The following is a 25,572-nucleotide window of genomic DNA, read 5'->3' on the forward strand; positions in this document are numbered from 1 at the left end:
GCAAGTTCAAGGAAACATACACTGCACATGGGATGGTTCTTGCTCCTGGGATTGTGATTCAGATATTAAACATTAATAAATGGCCATCTAACTGAGGCATCCCCCAGCTGTAGCTTTTCAGATTTACTGATGATGGAGCATCATTAGCAATCACAGTCTTTCTTGTAGCACCTTCTGTTGGTCACTACCTTTTAAATAATGATCCTCAAAAAAGCTAAACAGCTCCTAATTGCTTCTCCTAAGGCAGCCCCAGATGTGTTTTCCATCATCTTTTTTCCTTCCCCAGCTCATGACAGGCCAAGCGGCAAATCCTGCTTTTCCCTGTAACTCTGCAGTGCTCTGACCTCATCCTTCCCATTTATTTCTCCTTCTGGACAGTTTTAAGGAGCTCCAAGGCCCAGCTGCTGAAGACAACCCCTACAATATCTCCCACTTTGTTATTCTCTAGGAACTATTTAGTGGAAACACGCTCATCTAGGTACTTACAAATGTTGGCATGAATTCACCAAGCAGAAATTGTGTCAAAACAATCTAGATGCCACCTACCAGGGATGGGAAGGTTTGGGGACAAAGGAGGAGCAGTTGAAAGCAAATATTTTGACGTTTTGTACTGGTTTTGACATTGCTTTATGTGATGTTCCCACAGGGAAAATTAGGAGAGGGAAGGGGCAAAATTATTTGAGGTACTCATCAACAGTGACTTGTTATCAAATTAGAGTGAGATAACAAGCAGAGTTTTCGGGGAGTTCTGCTCTGCTTTAGATTGTATTGGGAGTGTCCACTTAAACCTCAGCAAAGGAGTAAAGGCTGTCCACTGAAACCACAGATGACACAGCTCTCAGAGGGACAGAAACCACCCAGAAGGACAATATAATACCTACAAAAATCTCAGTTGCAGTTCTGTGGATAGTTTCAGTTCTTCTGGGAAGATCCCAAAGAGTAATGATGGCAATGTATAAATTTTTCCAGGTTTATTTAGCCTAAACCCAAGAATTCTAAGGGGATATGGGAGGTTTTAAAGGTATGAAAGGCTATTAGAGACAGAAGATGATGCAGCGGACAGAAAAAGGCACCTCAGGCTTACAATATTATGGCCCAGATCCAAAAGGTAGTCAGGAATCTCACACCACTGACAGAGTGGTGACCCCCTGTAAGTGTAGGTCAGTATTAGGAACTTATTTAAGTCTCTGCTGTTCATTATAGCATCTGAACTGCATCACTGTCCTTTGTTCTATTTCATGTCCCAAGAGTAAAAACAGACAATTCCTCTTCTAACCTATCACTGGAATGTGCAGGCTAGAAACACCATGCATGAAACAATGGATCCAGTAAATACAGTCTAGAAACCAATACATAGGTCTCTTGACAACTTTACACCACTTTTCAGCTTTGATCATAATTTAAAAGGTGGCACTTATGTGTATCGTGACTGCTCCCCTTTCAAAGTCTTGTTTCTCATGAAAAAGGTGTCTTTGAAGCTAACAGCCATCAGGGTATTGCATTAATGCTATATTGACTCAGCCTTCATCCTTCCAAGGTGTATAAATTGAGTTGCATGCAGGCAGATATATGATGAGGCCTTTCAAAGGAGATATCTGTGCGCTCATTATCATCACTATTACTCCATGTGTCCCAGGAAGACATCATTGTGGGACATAGTAAAGCACAGAAATGAGGAACTTGGGAGATCAGACTGATGTTCCTGTCATGACCTCGGACAGGTAATTTTCCCTTCCTGTGCCTCAGTTTCTGCTTTTATAAATTAAGATAATGACGCTTTGCAGACTGCATTAATATCTGCAGATGAAAAGCATTGCCTGAGAGACAGCTATTGCTATTATCTTTATAGGTATTTTATTTGGGCAAAATATTTTCCACCCCTAACTGCCAAGAGCTTGCAGCTTCAAATAGGAAGCAGAAAGCTTTATACTCTTTTCTAGAGAAACAGAGACACACAAATCAAGCACAATTCCTTTGGTCACAATGGAAATTTGTAGCTAAATTGAAGATCCAATTTGCAAGTCAGTGTTTTTAAGCATAGGCTTTTTCAGGTGTTCTCCCTGGACATTAAAGATTTAGTGGGAGTTTTCATGAGAGTGGATTTGTGCCAATATCCATGACTAGAATTTTTCCCTTCCTCTCAACCTGTGCAGAAAACTGTTTGCTAATATTTTGTTGGCCTGCCTGGCACCCCAGAGGTGACCATAGAGGAGTAAAGCTGAACAGGTTGCAAATTATACAGACCCTTTCACGCTTTGAAACAGCAATCAAAATCTTACACAGCTTTTCCAACCATTTATTTGAACGGAAAGTGCACAAGAAAGAAATTCAGCACCTGCTGCAAGGTGCAGGGGTTTAGAAAAGCCCCAGGAACAAAGCATGGCCATTCAGATGTGAGGGAACATCAAATTTTGAAACTGGGTCAATAGACTGGGGTATAAACCATCCCTGTTTTGCACAGAAGCTTCTTTTCATTGTCACTCTGACCAAGGGGCAAATCTGGCACAGTGTAAATTGTTACATTTAGCTGCTGTTATAACCACATTACACACCTTTCCTCTTGGCTGCTCTTTCACCTCACCACCTCTTTCTCCCTAACATCCTTTGTTTCTGAACTTCTTTTCCTCCACATTTCATTCCCCAGTGCTGTTCTCCCTTTGAAATGTAGTGGGCCAAGCCCCATTCAGTTCACCAGAATAGTAATCAATGTCTGAATAATATCATTGATACTGAAGTATCAGTACACTCCTCCCACAGATTAAGCTAAAACTGGGGGGGCTCAGATTTCTGGCTCACTGTTTTAGGCTGTTGATGTTTGTGAATTCCAACAGTCTGAATATCACCATGTGCTTTATTTGCATTCAAGTGAACATTATCTTTGAAGGCTTAGGTCTTGGAGGTCAGATAGATATAGTAAACAAGTGGATCTCAACCAGGAACTCCAGGTGGGCACCAATACAGGCTGGGGGCTGACCTGGGGGTCCTGGTGGCAGCAAGCTGTTCAGGAGCCCTGGTGGCCAAGAAGGCCAAAGGTATCCTGAGGCGCATTAGGAAGAGCATTGCCAGCAGGCTGAGGGAGGTGACCCTGCCCCTCTGCTCAGCCCTGCCGAGGCACATCTGGAGTGCTCTGCCCAGTTCTGGGCTTCTCAGGAGACATGGAGCTCCTGGAACGGGTCCAGTGGACAGTGACAAAGGTGATGAAGGGACTGGAGCATCTCTCTGATAGGGAAAGGCTGATGGAGCCTGGACTGCTCAGGTTCCAGAAGAGGCAGCTGAGAGGGGACCTCATCCATGCACCTCAGCATCTGCAGTGTCAGAGGAGGGATCCAGGCTCTGCTCGGTGGTGTTGAGCAATTGGACAAGATGCAAAGGGCAGAAATCAATGCCCGGGGAGAAAGAGATGCCCAGGAAGATCCACCTGAACCTGAGGAAGGATTTCTGTCCTGTGCAGTGACCGAGCACTGGAGCAGATTGTGCAGAGAGGCTGTGGAGTCTCCCTCACTGTAGCTATTCCAGAAGTGTCTGGGCACATCCCTGTGCCATTTACTCTGGGATAAGCTTGCATGGGCAAGGAGGCTGGACCAGATAAGCCACTGTGACCCCTTCCAGCCTGACCCATTCTGTGGTTCTGTGATTCTGTAAAGAGATCTGGACAGCTGAGAGAGGAGGAAGTCTAGGTGAAATACCCTTCTTTTTGGGGCAGGTCGGAATAGTTTTCAGGCAAGCTGACTGAAACATGTATTCTCATTTTATTGCTAAAATCTGCGTGGACATGCAGTATAAATGTAGGTTATTTAAATAAATAAAACATAATGATAATAAAACAAAACCCACTTGTTTTGGCACAGTTACAATATGAAGGGGAAGGACTGAAGAGTATTTACAGGCTTTTAATAACACAATGTTGTAATTTAGGTTTCCTTTACAAAATAGTGCCCAGTATCTACTATCTCATGATAAATAGAAGCTGTATCCCATGACACTTGTGAACAATGGGTGAAATGGATATTAGAAAAATCTCATTTATCTTCTGCTTTATTCTGTGATAGAGGTCCTTGTCACTGTGGCTATTATGTGGCTAGACCCAGAAAGGCCACGTCATTAGTTTTCTTTATCAAGATAGCAAGGTCTCCTTTAAAGGGACAGCACTTGGACTTTAGATTCAAATAGAAAATAGATTTCATTATGTGAATGTTCCTATCTCTGTTTTTGCTGCTTAAATACATAGGTTATTTTCCACAGCTGCCAACCAGATGAAATTAACATCCTTGTGATGAGGAAGGTGCTCCTGGACTAGAAATTTTTAAAAAATGGAATTTTATGAGCAGTTTGCTTGTATTTGTCTCATACATTTATTTAGAGCATGTGGCATTTCTTAGTTAAAAAAACACACAAAGGGGAAAAAATAAATGAAAGCAACTCTCTGTATATTCTGTAAATCTATTTTCCCTTTTGTCTTTTCCACTCACAAATACATCTTCCTCTTGTCTGACAACCACTTTGAAAACTTTCCTCTATTGCCACCAAAGCAACCGTGTGAGTCAACAAATCTGTAATGATTTAGACTATGTCAAAGAGAATGCAACATTTTTGTCTCTTTTCAAAAATCTTAATGACAGGTAGATAAAGTTGGACAACACCATCTCTATTGGCTTTCTCTGAGCTTTGATGGGCATTTTTCATTGAACAAAACAGCTTTCTCTCCTTCTGCAGCAGGCAAGGCAGGGGAAGGGTAGCTGCAAAATCTGATAGTGCCACACAGTTGTATTAACCATGTCTAGTTCTCTGCCTAATTAAGAATATTTTGGATTTAATGATATAGAAGATCAATGATTACAAAATAATGTTGTTTTTCCTTTGTCCTGAATGATGATATAATAGCAATTAGCTCTCAGGATACTCTCCTAGCTTTAAATAGGTGATTAAAAGCACAGTCTCATTTGCTAACTCAGAAGAGAAGAGCCTTAGAGGTAAAAGGACACTGGATCTATCAACATTATTAGCTTAAATAAATAAATCCCAAAAACTTCTTTAACTGCATTTTAAATTAGGGTAACATTTTAAAATGAAAAAAAAAAAAAAAAGCATTAATACAACATTAAGGTTAGGAATTTTATTGCACAAGATCAGGAAATGAAAAAGATAATAAGGCTCCCTCAATAATAATCTATATCAGGTGTGTGTATTCAATGAGTAACCTGAGACATAAATGTATCTGAATATATTGAAAATACCCTCAAAATAATGTGCCAAATACATTTGCTAGGAATTAATTAGGTATGGGGAGGTTGAAAATCCTATCTATCTTGTATTTACCATTTTGAAAGTTAAAGAAGTGAAATGACGTTGTTTTTCCTTGAAGTTGTTGCATATCCTACTACAAACCTTCTGGGAGTAGTTTATCTATGTGTAACGTCCACTAAAGAACAGGAGCGGTCATGTTCCAGAGGTTTGCTACAGAACTACCAACAAGAAAGTAGAGGGTGGTTCTTCAAGGAATTTTCGAGTTTTAACAGGGGCAGAAGATACCATAAAAGTAAGATTAAATATGCAAAATTTAAATAAATAAAATTAAAATGCACCACAGTGCATGGACAGCCACGGACACTGAGCCCCTGCTGCCTGGAATCCCTTGGATAAGTGACCTGCAGACTCTTTGATCAAACCAACAGCGCAGAACTCCTTGTTAGGCTGTTTATGCCTAAAGTGAGCTTGTGCTCCTTCAATGCCAGTTTTGCTACTCCCCTGCTAGGGGTGATTTTCCTTTTGGAATTTGCTCAGTGCCTAGGAAATCAAGAAATCAGAGATAGGAATGGAAAATGAAGATTCCCTAGCACTTCCTTCCTCAGTCTGTTCCTATCTTTCTAGTCAAGCAGATGTTTTCTCAAGGTGGTTCTCTAATTGTAGGGACCTTAAAAGTCACATTCCTATTCCTTTGGAGCACAGTTCACTCTTGAATAGATTTTGTGCCAGAAAAAGTTCTGTCACATCAGTAACACATTTCACATTTGTTACTACATTGTGTTGGTCAGCATGTCATTAGTAATGGATGCACATGAGCTGAAGAAATCAAGGAATCACCTGAACTTACAATCATTTTTAATTCCTAATGGAAATTTCCATTCAAGGCTCTGAATACTAGTTTTGGCTCAGGCCAAAGCCTCAACGGCAGCAAAGGACAAGAGCCTGTAGGAGCTCTTGTCTAAGCATATAAAGCAAAGTGGGGAATAAAAGCTGTGGAGGCAGAATACAGATGTGGAAAGATGAGGGGAATAGCCTAACAAGCAAAGATGATGGCAAAGCTGGGAATAGAATCAACTCCACAAACTCTCAGGTCGGGGTAAAATCTAGCAGGTTTGGTGTGTAGCCCTACTGGGAACCTATTCAATTTGTTGATCTATTGCAAGAAGGTCAAGAATGGGGGAAAAAAAAAAATCTGTGTTTAGAACCACTTGTTTGAAATAATAATTGGATGGGGGGAGGATGTCTTTAAAAATATATTGCATATATTGATCACCCCCATGGTCCAGACGACCGCCACACAGACCAGATTATATAAACACCATAAGAACTCATTACACAACAAACCTTTATTTACCTTTCAGAATATTTCATTGATCTCCTCTGAACTTTGGACTCTTAACAATCAAAAATATTATTGCTTCCCATTCAAGGCAACTGCAGACATACCAGGGATTCTGCTGATGGAAAGACCATGACCTTATTTATTATACCACCTGTGTACTCCTGAGAACCCTATAATTGAAACATTACACATTGACTCACCTTTTTCTCATGATGTATTGTAACTTCTCAAGGCTAGAGTTTTCAATCATGGGTTTTCAGAGTTATATGAGTGAAACAGATTTTTAATCTATTCTGCTATGAGACAGGCTGGTTCTTCTCAAGAAACTCTCACTCTTTCCCAGTTGTTTTTTATTTCATGAAAATGAGTGTTCTAAAAAATTCCTTTTTATCCTATAGTCCTGTTTATTCTTCAATGAAATTTTGCTACAAGGTTTTCTATTATTTCTGTTGAACCAAGTAGCGTTCAATAGTGTAGAGGAGCCATTAAGGACTCCAGTGCTGCACACACTGTTTCCCCTCCCTCAAAGAACCCTAAACTGACACATAAAGTAATCTTAATGATAATCAGACAATTTTTTTGAGCTTCTGATCACCTTGGTTTGTTTTTTTTTTTCATATTTCATCACTTTATGCTTGTTAGTTGCTAGTTAAAAACCCTGCTGAAAATCAAGTCACCTCCTGTAGGGATACCTGGGGATGTTACAAGAAGTTATAGAGGAAGCTACTCACAGGTGACAAGGTTACTCTTAAGTGTCTCAAACACTTTGAAATCTACTAAGGTAGATCAAGATAAGGAATTATTATTGACAGCCATTTTGACTGGAAATATTTAATTCCCTTAATTCTCTGAAAAAATTTCTTTTTGAGAAGGGGCATGCCATTCCTCACCTAAATTTCCTGGCATCATTTCCAGCTTCTTTCCTCTTAATAAAAAGAAGTTCCAGAACACTGCCTCCATATTTTACATATTTAAATAATGAATGTCTACTGAAAGAATGTGCAAAAATTATTCTTGGCTTTGGTTACTAGAGAAGTTAACATAAGCTACTTAGATTACCATTATAAAAATGTTATTCAAATGTTTTTACTAATGTAAGTCCATATTGAGAGCTTGATCATGAATGGCTTTTGTTCTTCAAGTTCTTCTTGACCTGCATAATCCTTTAGTTTAAATTCTTGAGGGGAAATAAAAGCGCATTAAAGAAATCATGCTCTGTATACAAATAATTTTTCATTATTAGCATAATGAAGGAGCATTCCGTCCCATTATGCACTGATTTCTTCTTACACTGAAATTTCTTCACATCCAAAAAATATAGAAACTTGAGTCACCAAGGTCTGAAATTTGACAATGTGTTAAAGTATTTTTTCTGCAGTAATTTAAAGTAGGCTGTGCCAGTTGCTACTTTTTCTGTCAAACCAGAAGATTTTTCCAAAAGGGAAAAAATACATCCTGTCTCTTTTGCTGGCCTGTGAACAACTTCCCAACTGCTTTCTGCTTAAAAAAAAAAAAAAAGGATTTAAGAAAATAAAAACTGAAGGGAAGTCTAAGACAGTAACAGAGAAATCCACATTCTGCTCAAGAGATGACAAGTTATTTCAAATTTTGAAGAATACTCTACTGACAAAGTAGCAAAACTGGACAGAGGAAAGGCAGGACACCATTAGGATGTCCATAGTGCCATGGAAATCCTTCCTGCCACAGAGTGCCCCTTTTTGCCTTCCAGAGTTTATCCTGCTTAACACTGTTGGTGACTGTTCTGCTGCTAGTGGTGAAGCTAATGGTTCTGGTACCATCAGTTAATCAGGAGAGATTCCCATTTTCAGACATCCATATTCATTCTCATAGGCGATTATTCTCGGGAGATTTATCGTAGTTTGTAGTCATCAGCTGATGGTAATTACGGAAGAAAAATATTTCAGATGAAAGCGAGATGGAGATTGAAAGCGAGATGGAGATTGAGTGGATTGAGCAAGGTCAGTGAAGCGATTTGGGGATTACTTTCCCAGTCCAATTCCCATCTCCCATGTCCCAAAACATATTCATCTGCTGGATGTATTCTTCCCTTGAAGACAGGAGGCATAAATATTACTGCACAACTTTTCCTTTACTCTGGGAGTGTGGTAGTGTACTGCCACCCTCTGCTGGAATATACATGGACCAAGCAATTTCTCCACCTCCCCATATCTATTCAGAAAGAACAGTAGGGATTGTGTTGTACTCTCTTGCTCAATATAGAAATAAACCTAAAGAATGTGAAAGGCCAATTTATTATTAAGCTTAAAAAAATCAGAATTTGTTTGTAATCAGTTTTTTTCGAAGACTACTGTATACTAAGCACATTAAATTCAATTTCTACAACTCCTAAAGAAGAATTTGGTCAGGGAGTTTTGATGTTACTGGTTGCAGAGTTGTGATCCTCCAGGCATTCAACTTTATAATCATGGTGAATGTACTCAGACAAACCTCCAGTTATGACTTCCTGCAAAACTTTCCAACTCTTCTAGAGAAACCTTAAAATCAGAAAGAGACACAAGATCACCTACTGTCCTTTCTTTGTATGAACCAAGGTCTATCAGGTTATAAGCCAGAATTTCCTACTTTGTTACAGTGGAATCAATCTTTTGAGTTATTAAGGCAAACAAAGGGTGGGTTGAGATGGGCAAGAGTAAATTATTTAAACAAGATCAAGAGATCAACAACTTTGCTTATATATGTTTGCTCTAAAGAGGTACAACAAGGCCATTTTCAAGTGCAAAAGTTGGAACTTCCATTTCTGCTTGCCCACTTTGGTGATTTACATGCAGGTGAACAATGCTCAGTCCTGTCTGAGTACCTAACTTTTCCAAAATATTCAACACCAACAAGCTGAAAACAACAATATCATCCTGAAATCTTAGTTTTCCATTATCACTAATGCACAGGATGAGTTCAGCTTCAAAGAAAAAAAAAAAAAAAAAAAAAACAAAAACAAAAACCTGTGCTATTAAGATTAAATTCTGACCATATGGGAGTTACGAGAAGGTCTCAGCACAGGAATATTCCATCATGTTAATTGATTACTGCAATATGCTGCACATGAGGGGAAGGAAGGCAAAAGAATGTTATGAAGATGTTCCAGCAGGTCCCATCTTTGAGTAATGCAGATTACTGAGGATTTATTGCCAAAGAATTTACTGCTTTTATTCACATTTGGCTCTGATTTAAGGATCTGATCCAGACTCCTGAAACAAATGGTAAACAAAACCTTGACTGTACTTGAGCTAGGATCTTTACAAAATGAAGTTAATTGCTGAAAACAACACTTAGCTTATTTTGAACAATCAGATTTTTGCACCTGGCACTCCATAGCTCTTGGACAATGCTGACTAAAACAATTCTGTGGTAGGAGACTCCCATGACCACAGTCTGTGAATGACCATCTAGGGTTTTTATACTTTCTTATTTTACAACTTGGAATTATATTAAGTAAACAAAAATGGAAAACATTGGTTTGGCGTAATCACCTATCCATAAAGTGTTGTTCACATTCGCATCTAATTAATTTCAAATCTAGGTTGCATTCATTATTATTTCCATCCAAAAATGCTTTCCTTCTGTGTTTGAACCTTAGCCACAGCCAGGGGAAAAAAAAATCAAGGAAATTATTGTGTAAGCAAGGGAAAAACCATGACAGTTTGGGAGGGAAAGAGTAGCATAAGGAGAGAGTTGGATTAACATTAAAGCTCTGCATTTCAACGTCTTCACAATAATTCGGAATTTAAAATCAATTCAAATTACTATCATGAAAGAGCTTTCAATGAAATCATGGAGACTGGACTTATGAGGCATCTGTGCCATAAACTGAAGCTTAACTGCATTACTGTGGCCAAAGTGCTGAATTAAAGGGAGCCAGAAGGGGGACAAGGGAGGAGAGACAAGAGGTATCGCCTCTAAAACCTCTATAAATCTCACCTCCCTCCTTCCTGCTGACATCATTAGATTCCTACTTTGCCACTGAATAGTCTCAGGTACGGCTTTAGCATTTGACAAATGATGGCAATTTGAGGGTTTTATACTTGTGGATACATTGTAGGACCTACTGAGGGACTTAAAAGCATTTTTCTTGTAAATCAAATATTACCTTGGAAAATAACAATACTGGCAAATGAAAACAGTGAGGTGCCACTCAAAGCTACAGTCCTGCTTTAGTCATGTTGCTCTTTGAGAATCTAAAGCTTTTAATCATGCCAGGTTGCCACATTTTGGGTCAAAATTCATGGGTATTTACAGATATTATTTTGGCCACTGGAGAGTTCACTTGCTAATACAATAGAGATTCTATTGAAGTCATGGAAATTTTTGCAGTATTATTTTTTGAATGCACTACAATGACTGCAAAGTTCAAACATACCTGAGTTCACATGTGACAAAGTTAATGAAAAATGGACTTAATTTGCAATGATTTCCTGTCTTTGTTCTTCTATATTTGGTCTGTGTGGTGTTTATTAGGAACTTATTCAGTATAAAACCAGAATATTTTGATTGCTTAATATCTTCATAGCAATAGCTTGTGTTGATTTTTCTATTCACGCTCTAACCTTGAATTAATAATTAAATAAATGACTTCATACATCTATGCTATTTTCAGTACCCAACCAAGGCCAATGTGGTCTTATCAGAGGATACAGACCAACAATTACCTGCTTAGAGATTCATTCAATAAGGTAATTCTTCATTTTTCAGGTGAATTATCGAGTAAATATCCATGAGATACCAGTCTAAACTACAAAACCAAGGCTATTAGAACCTAGTCTTGGTTTTTTTCCTCCTAGGTTTCAGGAGAAGCCTAAGGGCTGGCAGCAAACATCAAGGGTAAGTTCTGTTTTCACCCTCTCCTCTGCATGTAGGCAGTTACCTGGCATTGAGAGGGTCTAGAAAGCAAGAGGGGCAGATAATATCTATAGCAGACAATTGTAACCAAACAAAATCTGAAAATGGCACCAACTACTTGCTGTTGGAAATAACCACTGCAAAGATATGCTTTACTTTCATGAGCAAGTGTGATTTTACAGAGTGCACCGCATGAAAGCCTAAGCCTTTTGAATATTCCTTCAGCAGTAATATTCCTCCTGTTGACAAATCTTTTAAATACCTTAGGCAAGCATTACTTCATGCAAATCAGATTTTCAGAGGTGCTGTGTGAGAACACATGCATCAGACCCAAATCCACCGGGATGCCAGGGATAAACCCATGTTACCAAACCATGGGAAGATCAGAACTGGTTTTAAGAAGCAGTCCTCCTGGAATGCAGATTCATTTCTCCATAAGGCCATTTCCCAGACAGATCTATTTCTGAGTATCAAGCTTTTAGTTCATCTTAGTTTGTATTTCTGAACCCATGACTGTCAGCCACATATTTGAAAAGCCATCTATTTCTCAGGCATTTAAACTAACCTGTTCATGGATATGCATGGCTTGTAAACCTCCTTCCATATACCAATCTTAATGAGATTTTGCTCTTCAGCCTTCCTGTTACGGGCAAAACAATCTGGTTTTGTGACTCTGGTGTGTCTGCTTCGAATGTGAAATAGGCTGGCAAGTTTCTGTCTCTCATTTTCGTATCTGGGTGAAAATTTATGTTATGCACAGAGAAGCACAGTTTAAAATCAGTAATAAAAATACTTTCATCTAACTTTTCAGGATTTCATTTATTTTCAGGTGTTTGTATGGATAAAAAATTTTACCAGAGTTTATTTATCAGAGTCTAGAAAATGGAGAAATTTATGAGTCTAGAAAATGGGGCTCAAAAAACCCCCAATATCTCTATCTAATTGTTAACAGCAATCGTGTCCAAAGTAAATCCCATTTAATATGGACTAGAGGACGTATAGGTAATTTCCAATTTAGGCAGAATGCCAAACAGCACAATAGATTTTATATTTCTCTCCAGGTGTGTAAATTGCTAATTAAACAAATTCAATTAGTTAAGCGAAGTATAAAGGACTGTATCCCAATAATGCTCAGCATTTAACCTTTACCTCTAGCTATGGATTATTAGCAGTATGAAATGTCTTTTGTGCAGCCTGAGAACTCATCCCTGGGCTCCCTGGGTGCTGGCTGTGGACATGCTGATGTGGATGACACACTTCTGGCCAGCTGACCCATGTAATCTGACCTTCTGCACGCTGCACTCTTGTAAAAGGAGACAAATACTCTTAAATCACCATCGGGATAGTTTAACACATTTCAATTTGCATTTACAAGAGGTGACAACTGTGCTTAGAGTCAAATTCTGTGGAAGTTTATCAAAGAACCTTCATTTACTGGCAGCAACAGTGAGCATTGGATGAGATTTCAAGAAGTTCCTTCCACCCTATTTTTTCCCTGCAATTCAAAGAATTATGTAATTGAGTGACTAAATTGAATCAAAGCTTCTCAATCAGTGAGCTTGATAGCCAAAATTAACCAGACTATCTCTCTCAGCTGGAGCTATCGTCACTATGCTGATGTTACAGTAGATCATAGAGTTATAGACTAAAGGTTGGGAGAGATCTCTGAGATCATCGAGCCCAACCTTTGAGCAAACACCACTGTGTCAACTAAACCATAGCACTTAGTGCCATGTTGAGTCATTTCTTGGACACTCCCTGGGAGATAGTGAATCCACCACTTTCCTGGGCAACCTTTTCCAGTGCTTGACCACCATTCCAGTGAAGAAATTCTTCCTGATGTCCAACCTGAACCTCCCCTGGTGCAGCTTGAGTCCTCTTGTGTCACTGGTGTTGCATGGGGTTCTTGGGAAAGAACTCTTGAAGGGAAAGGGCTTTCAGGCACCAATAAATAACTATGGTGCCAACTCAAAGAGGTTATCTTGAAATACCTGAACTCTTGAAAGGAAAGGGATTTTGGGCACCAATAAATAACCATGGTGCCAACTCAAAGGGGTTATCTTGAAATACCTGTAGTCCAGACTAGCTAACCTGTTATGTCCCTGAACTGCATGAAGCTTTTAGTGCTGCTGAAGACTTTCTTTGAAGAATTCCTCTTGTTGAGGAAGGAGATATGGGAATGGAGATATTACAGAGCTCACTAGGGAGGTGGTGGTTATAGCCCCAAGCTTCATAGGTTTAAATCTCTGGATTTGTTATAGGACTGTATCTGTTTTATAATAACATGATGATTTTTCTTCACAGACTGGTGGTCTCAGTTCAGAGCAAAAGTCTGACTCTGTTTGTCTGAGCTAAGAATTCCCGATTCAAACCCAGGAATTTTTAGATCAGACAGACTGAGAAGCCCAAAACAGACAAATGAGAAGTCAGATGACTCAGAGGACTTAGTCCTGGACCACTTCCTTATCTCATAATCTTTGAAAATTACAAGTACACATGCCCTACAAAGTTAAGCCAAATTAAAATGGTTTTATTATTGATTTAAAAGATTCTAAAACCTCAGAATCAGATGCAGAACACTCACAGAGTGTGTCACAAATTGAATTCATTCTTTTCAAAGAAACGTTTCCATTCAGGAAAAGAAAATCAATTTTTTGAATGCAGTAGGCAGACAGATCAATTTGTTGTAGAGCTGTTGTTCAAGGAATCCTCAAAGTCTCATATTATCAAGGTTTAAAAAAAATTGATCTAAATTTAGATGTTTTAAATATGTAAATTATACTCTCATCTGATTTCTGATGTGAGTCGGTCAAAGAGTGGGACTGCAGCACAGGAATCAGTTCACAGATGGTTTGTGGGGGGTTTTATTTATCTTGGTTTAGCCTTCATCATGGTGGTATTGAAGAGCCCTTTTGAGAGCCTGGTTCTGTGTGGGCAGGCAAGGAAGGGGATGGACCCTGCAGGAGTTGAAGGGGCGCAGCAGACAGACAGGAGGCAAATGGGAAAGACAAGAAATGGATACACATGAAGTGAACAACCACTGGGGGAGGAAAAAGGATTTTTGGTTCATGTCTCACTTAATTAATCAAGGCAACAACACACAGGCACCGCACCAGAGGATTTAATTTTGGGAGATCTTTGAGTTACAACAACGCATACCCAAACATAAAAATATAAAAAAAAATACCACCAGTCTAAAAAGCATATGTCAGTAATTCTGAGGTTTATATTACTTTTGCAGTAATAAAATCCTTGGTAGTTTCACCCTTGTTTTTGGCATGCTCGACTTGGATCGCTTTAACACAAACAGCAAAATTCCAAACATTTGTGATGCTTGTCACAGTTTGCCTGCATTTTGGGACTTCCTATCACCAATGTTTAGCTGAGGATTTTCATGGACTGCATATTCAAGTAGGATTATGCTTTCCCTGTCCTAAAACAGAAACCTAAAGCTGATGACTGGAGCAGCCTGAGTCTCTACATCACTGTCAAACTTGTTTTCCATATGATCTGAACCTGCAGAGCAGGCACAGGGCTACTTTGTATTTAGATTAATGAATGGAAATTCTCTGCTTTAAATATTTCATATTGACTGAACAACAGTGATTTTTCTGTGTTGCTCATATCCAAATGCTATTCAACCCCTACATCCTCCTAAGTAGCCATTGGCTCAGGTACCAAAACTTCTTTTCTCAAGTGGGATAATGCCATCCCTGGAAACATTCAAGGCCAGGTTGCTCTGGGCTCTGAGCAACCTGATCCAGTTGAAGGTGTCTCTGCATTGCAAAGGAGTTGGAGCAGGTGAATTTTACAAGTCCTTTCCACCCTAAACCATTCTATAATATCACTTTCTTCAATGAAGCTCCACATCAGTCACCAAAGGAATTGTAACAGCACCCACCTCTCAGTACATCAAAAATTTTCTTTCCTTGCATCCGTGATGGGCAAGGCCTGTGTAGGACCTGGGTTATGGCTATCATCCTATGTAGCTACATTTTTCTTTGAAAGAAATAAAATTCCATCCAGTCATTTCATGACACCTTTGGAGTTCCATGGCGTTGGTAGCATGATAAGGTTTTGCTTTCTTAACACAGAACAGACACCTCAAGTGAGTATTAATAACCTGCCTAGTGTTTTTACCTCATTCACATATAAGCCTAACTTTGAGCATGCAAATAACTTTTTGAAGTTGATGGGAATTTGCCTGTGACATCCTACATTAGCTTTAGCCCAATGTGCATTATTGGGACACTTAATGATTTTTGTCCTGACCATTTTAATGCCCATTCTAGCATCTGTCATGCATGAAATTCCTCTTACTGACACACTTATGTGGATAATCTGGCATTTAACTCCTATCTGTACTGAGTCAGGTGCATTTTGCTTTCATCTTTATTCTAAGCCAATATGGTATTTGCTGATTACCTTTATCAATCTCCCTGTGCCAAATTTGAGTATATTCACTGAACAAACTGCACTATAAACAACCTGTTTGGTATGTAGATAAGAACTGGATCCTTGTAATCCAAAATTGTTATTACTTCAGGCCCCAAAAGTGTAATTTAAGATCAAAGCTTGAATTGGTATCATAAATGCAATTCAAATAAAAGGAAAACCTGAATGATTTTCAGATAAATAAAATCAGGCTAAATAAATGTAAATCTACAACAATTTAGCTCACATAATTTAGTGCATTTATTTAATTTTGTATTTTTGTTAGGTCCACAAAAAGAAAGTACTCAAGGTGTTAATCAGTGGAAGAGCTGAGAGCACAAGTTTTTCCTAGTACTTCAGAATTTTATAACAATCACTCAATTTTTCTACAGCATGCAACAGTACAATATAATATAATATAATATAATATCATATCATATCATATCATATCATATCATATCCTACAATATAATATATTCTAACTTCTAAAATCTTATTTGCTACAATTTAACACATTCTTTTCTGTTTCATTTTCCTTTACACAATTTTCCTAGATCATGTCCATTACTTTTCATATCTTTAATACTCATTGTTTTACTTGTTTTAGGTAAAAACAATTTAAAACATACACACAAAGAAAGAGCACCATTAGCAACAAAATATTTTTAGGTAGTAAGGAAAAAAAAGGAAAAAAAAGTTCTACAGTTTGATATTAATTGCAATATTGATAAATAGTAAAATATACATGATCATAAATAATAAAATATACAGCTATTTAAACAGCCCCAGTATATTGGTCAGTGTTTTGAATATAATTTTGTTGTTTTCACTTAAATATAAACTGATGCAAGCAACAAAGTCATGCATGCAACTTTAGTTTAGTCTACCTATGATTATGCAAACTTATCAACAGAATTTAATAAATGACCAAAATGGAATTGTAACTCCCAAACGTCTACAAGAGCTAAAAAGCTAGAATAAAAGTGACAGCTTATATAAATATTTTCTTGATCATCATTTGATAAATACATTTTTTCTTCTTTCCTTAGATATTCAGCTCTTTTCAACAGAATAACAAGGAGTAGGTAAGTTACAATGATGAATTATTCTTTCCAGTTGCACGTTCTATTTATAGCCTTTTCATTCATTAGAGCTTTTAATTTGTCTTGGGTTTGCTAGTTTTCACACTCTCATGTATTTTTTACAAAATAATTTATTGCAATCTATATTTCTTTCTTTCCAAAATTATAATCCAATTACTTTCTCAGTAAACAAGAATTCCTCCTTTTTATGTGAAATGAACTACCAGCCAAAGCAATTTCTGATTAGACAAGCTAATTTTGAAAGAACAGATAGAGTGAAGCAATGAACTGGATAGAAATAATAATGGAACATACCTTGTTACATAACAAATGGAACAGACTTTGGAGACAATTAATGCATGAGATACTTAATGCTGAGGTATGTTAAACAAATTTTGCCTTATTTATTTTCTGCTATAAATCATAGCTAGTTTCCTTAAATAATGTGCTCTAACCACCTAGGTTACATCATATTTCTGTAAATAACTGCTGTGTTCTTTACTGGAAACCCCAGAAACCTTTTTAGGAGGGCATGTATATATTTATATATGCATAGATATAAATATAGACAGATCAATTGATTGATCCAGTAAGGGAAACTGGTCTAACAATGTTTGGAATTACTTTTGCTGGGAAATACTTGGTAATTTCATCCAATGGATAAATAACATTCCTTCTACTTTGGGTTTTTTAATAAGTTACAGATTGACAGGTTGTTACTTGCTGGGGCTGATTCTGTTTCAAGCCTTATGCTAAAGTAGCATTTTTTATTGGGTTTGTTGTGAAGAGAGGTGTGTCAGGCCTTGTTCCTCAATTTCTTGCACTTGAGTCAATCCTACCTCCTTGACTCTGAGTATCAGCTCTTTACAGTCCTGTTGGAATAGCATAAGGATGAGATCACTTATAAATAGGAGAAAACATCTTCCCATACTAGCATTACGTCCAACTCAATTTGAGCGCCATCAAAAAGACTTCATTTTAAAAGTGTGCTATTAAAGATATTAGCAGGAAGGTAGCAAAAACCACCAGTACCATGAACAGTTAATCCTTAGCCTTCAGGAAGTGAAGGCAATCATGAGTCTTTACCTCTTACTGCAATCCCTGAAGGTACCCACATTATGCAGATTACATTGTTTTCCTGTGCTCTTATAACTTCTATGAAACCAGTCCCTCTACTCCTGTTTGTGCTGCAAACTTCAGTTTTACCTAATGCTTTAATAACAAAGACTTCTGGCGTTGATGTTTCTGTAAAACCAATCCTCCTAAATGTGTGAATGGGTTTTATTACAAAAGTATTAACCCATTCCATCTGTGTTTCCTGCTTTCAGTTTTCAGCACTAATCACACGGATGGTAATATTTCTTGGTGAATGGTAACCTATCTCTAAGCACAGCATATAGTGATTTTTTTTGCTTCCAGATACTTCCCCTTATTAACTTTCTTTCAGAGATTTTGCTGCCAAATCCCTCTTGTCTCTCCTGTCTGTATATGAAATCATCTCAAGCTGCCTTCTCTTCCTTACACAAATTGAACCTTAGTACTGATCCAGTAAAATAATTTCATAGTTTCAACATCCTACTTTACTTATGAATCTCTGCCTAATTCTGTATCATTTCTCATCTCCTCTATTCAGTTTTCTAATAAGGACTTTTGATTTCCTCTTGAGAGTTCCTACCTTGCAAGAAAGTCCTTTCCAAGATCATTACCTTTCAGGCCTTGTGATTTATCTTAGAGTACCCACTCCTGTCCTGTGACTATCCAATTTACCTTGAGATTATTTTCATATAGATTAGAGCCCTTCTGCCTTTTAGAAGTCCTTAAAATGTCAGAGAACCACTCTGCCAGAGAACACACAAATGTAGTTACAACTGAATGACAAGTGGTAATAAACATGACCAAATCCAACTTGGCCTGCCTGCTCCCTCTCATTCTATATGTGTTCAGTTAAGAACAGAAGTTAAATCTTTAAGAGGCATCTAGGTTAGTGGAAAGGTGGGTCACAGACAAGACAGTCATTGCATGTGTTATTTGTACATCCTATTTTCATTTCGCATGGGATCTGTTGCCAGAAAAAGACTTTTGCCTTCCCATGTCTCAATCAGAACCTCCAGGTGCTTCATACTCCAGTCAGATGTGACATAATTTAATAATTGCTGTAATGTGGGCTTCTATTTGGATATTATTTTCTTCCTGGCCAGCTGTAGGTGCAGAGCAAAAGATTTAGCACCCAGGCAGGTTGTGCTTTAAGATTCAGCATGTGCAATGAAGGGATAGAGACAAGCCTTGGAGCTCAAATTGAAATCTCTCACATGGAAATATCAAGGCTGATGTGTTGCTATTTTAGCCTGAATAACTTGGAGAGACAAGGGTGGAAAGACACCAGAATGCAGGAACCAGGGTGATAGGAAGGCAAGAACCATTCTGAGGAGGAGAAGAAGTGATGGAGGCAGATTGTAACAGGAACCAGCAGTGATTTCAAACAATTATTGTATCAAAGCTCCTCCAGCACAGCCCTGTGTGGGGCCTGGGGACCAGGGAGCTCGCTGAGGAGTGATGGTGAATGATCTAGCCAAGAGACAAAATGAAGATCTCAAGGCTTGCCTGTATTTCATTAGAAAGTTGAGTAAAATCAGCTCATTTCTGGGAAATCGTTCGGCTTTGATGAACCAGCACTTTCTGTAGGAAGACAAATATTCTGTTGATTATTTTGACCATCCTAATTTTCAGATCTTGTGCTATTTCTCTCTGCTCCTTGACTTGCAGGAATTGTCATTTTTAGATACATTTGCACATTGTCCCAACACTGGCTGGAGGCCACAGATTACAGCACAAATAGCCATAGAAATTAAGAGATTTTGGATGGTTTTTGGTTCCTATCTAATTCATGAACCCCCTAATGCTGCCAGAAATTGAGACTGTCACATGACTGATCAGTCCTGAAAAATGGAACCATAATGCAACATTTCAATGTTGACATGTTCAACTTGTTTCAATATATTTTTTGGTATTGCTGACATAGACATATACCACAGCAAAACATTAAATTGCTAAGTGGGGATAGTTTATACCCAAGCAAAGTACAATCACAAGTGCTGACACTGTTCTCCTCTCTTTTGTGGCAAAGCTGATTTAAATTTAAGTTTAGTTCACACTTTTTAATTTATTTCTCCTTTTAATTTCCTCTTTTCATATAGGGAAAATTATGATCTTATGAAGCTGACATTAAACGATCAAACAATATTGAACAACCTAATGAAAATCTTAAGCAAAAGTCATTGTGAATTAGGTATTTGCTAAACTGACAACACAAGCCTTTGTAAACCTGATATTGTTCTTATGTAAACTCATGAATGGAGACTTTCTCAAATAAATTACTTAATAACATCAGAGTCATTGGCTGAGTAAATATATCCCAGGGGCGCATACTAAGATTCCTGAATTTAAATGTTGAATAGAACTTCATATTTGTCACCTTTACTAACGAGTTTTTCCTTATGAAATCATTATTAGCATGAAAAAGTTAAATTTTGTATCTAATTTCTTGAATTAATGCTGTTTGAAGACCCTAAGGGTTTGAAAGTTCTTTCACTGGAATTCATCATTTACATAATTTTCATAGCCCCAACACTTTGTTCTCTGCTATGAATGCACATTGAGGGGTTTTTATGCATTAAAGCAGCAACTTCTATTTTTCTCCACACAAAACAATTAAGAGAAGAATAACAGGTAATAAACATTTTTAATCTTTAATATTACATTAACAGTGAAGTGCCATATTTCATGCTTTCACAGCCACATTGCATGCTGAATGATGCATTTTTGGTCCCTCACTATGAAGATATTTGATTAGAAAAGAAAAACAATTGAGTTATTTGAGATCAGTGGAGCTTTCCATCATTTCCTGCTTGAGAAACTTGCGAGTGCACAGCAGCACGGCCAGATTTTTAAGCAGACTAGACCATATTTTCTCAACTCTACATTATCATAGTTCAGCCATGATCTATGAGTGTTTACTTGATTTTTTTTTTTTTGTTGCTAATATAGCTTATTATATGGGAGATTTATTCTCTTTTAAGCTGAAACCAGCACTGCACAGTTTCTGACCAAAATCTCCCTTGATGTTAACCTCTCCTCTGCCTACTGTTATTAGTAATAAATTTTATTACTGCAGGTCTTTTGGACTCGGGGTCATGGACATGTGGTAGAAGTAAGAGATACGGGTAGGATGGATCCAAAGTGGAAAACCAAATTAGCAGCAAAGAGAGATATAATATCTGCATCCTTTGGGCTCAGTATTGCTGCAAAGGAAACATGGCAGTCCAGACAGTGTTTTGCACAGAAAAACTGAACTTATCTCTGCGTCAGGGCTAAAATTGTTTGAAAACAGCCTACAAATAATCTTCATGTGGTAAACAAATCTGTTCCCCAATTTAACAATGTGCATAAGAATTTTTATTGTTATTTTTTATTTTTGCTACTACTCCTCCTCCTCCTCCTATTATTATTATTATTATTATTATTATTATTATTATTATTATTATTAATCCTGTCTGTGTACAGTGAAAGCACTAATGTAAATGATGCAGTCTGGTTTGTGGCAAAGTTTTGGTAAGAATTCAATGTGAGATGAAGATTCCACTCTTAGGTATACATTTCTCACCCCACTATAGGTATCTAAAAGGCCGTTGTACCCACATAAAATGAACTGACTTTACCAAATGCTTCTCCCTTGGATGGGATGGGAACACATTTAATGAAATTACTTCTATATTTTCAATATTTAAAGTCTAAATCTGAAGCCAAATGTGATCTTTGAGTTTGATTCATTTGCCCATATATTCACATCTAGTACTATTTAGGAAGCCTAGTGTCATGTACTCATATAATAAAAGAATTTATGCCTCCTTCTTACAGCAGCTCCTGGAATTAGTCTCTACTATCCCAGCTCAAAATGAAGAAGCAAACTCATGTAGTTTAAACTGAACATAACTTACCTTGCACTTCTAAATGCAATGCGATGAGGTGAATACTGACTCTTTTTAAAGCCAGTTTATTGTGTGTCAGATGTCCTCCAATCTTCCTCAAAGTTTATGTAAAAAGCATGCTCTTGTTTTTCTATAGAAGTAAAATCACACATCTGTGTGTTCTCACCAGTCACAAAACATAAAGAAATATCTTCTTGGTGCATTATCTAGATTATTCCTGTTGTTTTCCAACAGCAGTTTCTAGTGCCACGTTATATGTTAATCTTGCTGCTCTTCCCACCTAGGGACAATACCAAAGGGTCTCAGGGATGGAAAATAAAGAACAGTCTTGAATATCCAGTTAACTATTGAATCCAGATGTTACAATTTTTGCTGATCAGTGCTTGATGTAGGAAGGTCTTAAATCAAGTACTGGCAGAGAATGAGCCAATGAAACCCTGTAAGCCTGTCTTTTGAACACCAACAGCTTCCCTTCAAACCTTGTCCAACATCTTCTCTCTGGAAAAATCACTCTACCTGACAGAGTGGAGGAAGTCCAGTCTGTGTGATCAACTGTGCGCAGTTTTAAATTTCCTACAAATCATGTTAGTGCTTTGAAAACATGTGGTACTGCAGGAATGAGCCATATCAAAGTTATTCGTTTTGGACTCCAAACGAACAACCTCAGAACAGCTTGTTGGAAGCCCCTGGCGCTTAGTTACAGTCAGATTTGATGATGGCTTGTAATGTGCATGTCAAAAGGAGGCCAGCCATTTGAGGCTGCTCGCTCCCAACCTTCCTTTTCCGTGAGCCAAATCGCTGCCCAGATGCTCGTCGAGCCTCATTACCATAATGCCAATGTTATCCAGGTTCAAATGTGGGGCTTGCTCTAGCTCCAAACACACACTAAAGCCACTGAAAAACTCCATCAAGGACTGCTGGGCTGCTCATGGGCGCCAAAATTCAGCTGGCTCCGAATTTTGAGGGATTTTTAGCCATTTGCTCTGCCCTAGCTCGCTGTGTTGCAAATTCTGGTTCGTGAGGAATCAGACATTAAATGAATATAGATGTTTGGGCTTGTTTGGCAATTCCCAATAGCTAAACCCCAAACCAGAACTTTTCAAAATTTCTTCTAATTTCTGTGGACTCTGGATGCAGCTATTGGAAAACCAGCAACTGGCATCCATTGACCTACTAGGATTCACCAAAGTTGTCACCCTGTGATGATGTGCTCTTCAGGCATAATTGTTTGTCTCTGATTTGCAGTATCTCCTGGTAACCCAGGCACTCTCCTTCTTTATCCATTCCAGCAATAATGGGCACAAATTGAAAGAAAAGCACTCATGGAACTCAAATTAAAACACGTAACTCAAATATTTATCCCATAGCAAGATTTCACTGATTATAAATCAGAAGTATTTGGACTGATTTTAGGATTTCATGAAAATATATTGCTGCTTTGTAAACCAAAGCTATGAAAAAATATGACTAATGGTACCAAGAAAACAGCAGCTAAATAATCATATCTGTTTATCACTACAATTAGTGCACTGATTTTAGGTTTGTTGATCTAAGTTACATCTATCTATCTATCTATCTATCTATCTATCTATCATTTATCTACCCATCAGAAGATCTTGAAGGCATACCAAACTTGAGTTTCATTGAATCATCCCACTATTTGCAGCTTTTTAAAATGTATTTATTAGATAGAATGAAAAAAATATCTCATTTATTAAAATTTCTCTCAGGGTTGCATTTTTCCTTTTTGCACACTAGTACCTTGTAATGTTACTTTGACAAAACACACACTTCTCAGGAAATTTTACTTATTGGTGTAGAACTGTGTCATAAGTTGGAGGAGAATATTCATGAACAGCAAACACTATTATTTTTTCTATGTTGTTTTTCTGTCATTTTGACCTTCTCTTCCTTAGTTTTTCACTTTCTTTTCCTTAGGTTTAGATTATCCTTTCCTTAGTTTGGGTACACAGTAAACTTCCCCATGTCATTTATTGTCACCATTGTCATTTCTCTTGTGCAACACACATTTTGTCTTTCCTCTATTCAGAAATGAGAAGATGGATGGTCAGGAAAGATTTCTTTTATTCTGATTCTGTTTTATTTTTGTAGTGTGCAAGTTCATATTTTTCCAGTGGTTTTCATTGATTTGAATTGCTGTAACAGGTACTTAGTGCAAAGTCTGAGCTTGTACAGTAATTAAAGTGAGAGAATCTCAAGCTATTTAACTTAATAAGGGGAAGTTAACCGACTTGATCAGAGTCTAATACTTGCAGAGGGAAGAATTTCTGATATTCATTGACTCTTTAATTTAGCAGAAAAGTATATAACAAGATCCAGGCAATGGAGATGAAGCTTGACAAATTCAGAGGTAGAAATAAGATACTCAGAGTATAATTAACCGTCACATCTTCCCTACAGATGTGTTAGACTCTTTGCTGCCTGCAGTTTCGAAGTCTTAAAAGTATTCTGACAAAATCTCAATATTCAAATTCAATTTACTGCCTGGTTGTGATGATGATAGGCTGAGATTCCTGATGTATATTGTGCATAAGTGCAGGAAAGTAGCTTTGCAAGCCTTATTGGGTTTCACACATGTTTATTGCAGAATCCTCCACTGAAGTTCTGGTTTCTAGTGAAAATTATACAGGAGGAATAATAAATAACAGTTGCTATTATTATTTTTTTAAATAATCATTTGAAATTTATAATAACCCCTAATATAAAGGCTGTTGTATTATTATGCACTATGGAGACACAGGTGCCTTCTTCCTAACAGCCTGACTTAGACTAAGCATGGTCCATTCTCCAGGAGATTAAAATAAGACTTTGAATGTGGATTTCCTGGTGGAAAAGCCCTATTAAAATCAGCCTTTAGTCAAGAAAAAACACATGTTCACCCCACACACATTAGGAGTGAGATTCATTTCTACAGATTACACATCTAATTTGAGCCAATTGTCAAGTTATGCCAAAATATCCTTCACAGAGTCAACAGGAAAGGGCTTCCAGAGGCAGGTCCTGCCTATAAAAGTTTAGGTTTTATGCCAAAGTTCTGGACCAAAATCACTTTCTGAAACAGCCTGTTTCTCTTCTTTATCTGTGTAATGGTTCTAAGACATTAAACCTCTAGCTTCAGTAATCGCTTAGGATTTCAAGAAAACAAATAAGTAGACCTCTGACAACCTTCAAAAATTGCAACTTCCCATTTGCATTTTGCTCCCTAAATAATTGTGAGTGCTGTCTAGATGCAACACTTGACAGACCTTCACTTTTTGTCTTTGAACTCACAGTCCTCTTAGGTAAGCTCATTCTTTTAAAAAATTTTGGAGGGATTTGTCAGGCTAATTGTAGGCTTCTTGGGACAATTATCCTCAATTCACTTTACATTCAAAAAAAAAAAATTGTTTTCAGGGCATGATTCACATCCTGTAATGTACTGCTAGATATGAACTGCATTCTAATAATGTCTTTTTCCCCGTAACCACTAAGTCAGGTTATGGAAATTAGTTAAGGTTTAGATATTGACACGGGAGACATCTGAAGTTAGATCACATTATCTTCCAAAGGTTATCATGCCAAACTTCATCTGGTCAAATTAAAAAGGGTT

The 25,572-nt window shown here is 37.6% G+C and overlaps 1 protein-coding gene across 1 annotated transcript in view; it reads left to right on the forward strand.

The window, feature by feature from the left end:
• CELF2 (CUGBP Elav-like family member 2) overlaps positions 1–25,572 on the forward strand; it is a 550,656-nt gene that overhangs the window by 79,842 nt on the left and 445,242 nt on the right. Inside the window, exon 2 of the mRNA XM_054287543.1 lies at positions 16,945–16,980. The gene's annotated coding sequence lies outside the window, so the exon portion shown is untranslated. The remainder of the gene's footprint in view (positions 1–16,944; positions 16,981–25,572) is intronic.

The sequence above is a fragment of the Melozone crissalis genome, unplaced genomic scaffold (genome assembly GCF_028551555.1).
Source record: "Melozone crissalis strain CALT ecotype California unplaced genomic scaffold, PUWL_Pcris_2 ptg000059l_1, whole genome shotgun sequence".
Taxonomy (NCBI): domain Eukaryota; kingdom Metazoa; phylum Chordata; class Aves; order Passeriformes; family Passerellidae; genus Melozone; species Melozone crissalis.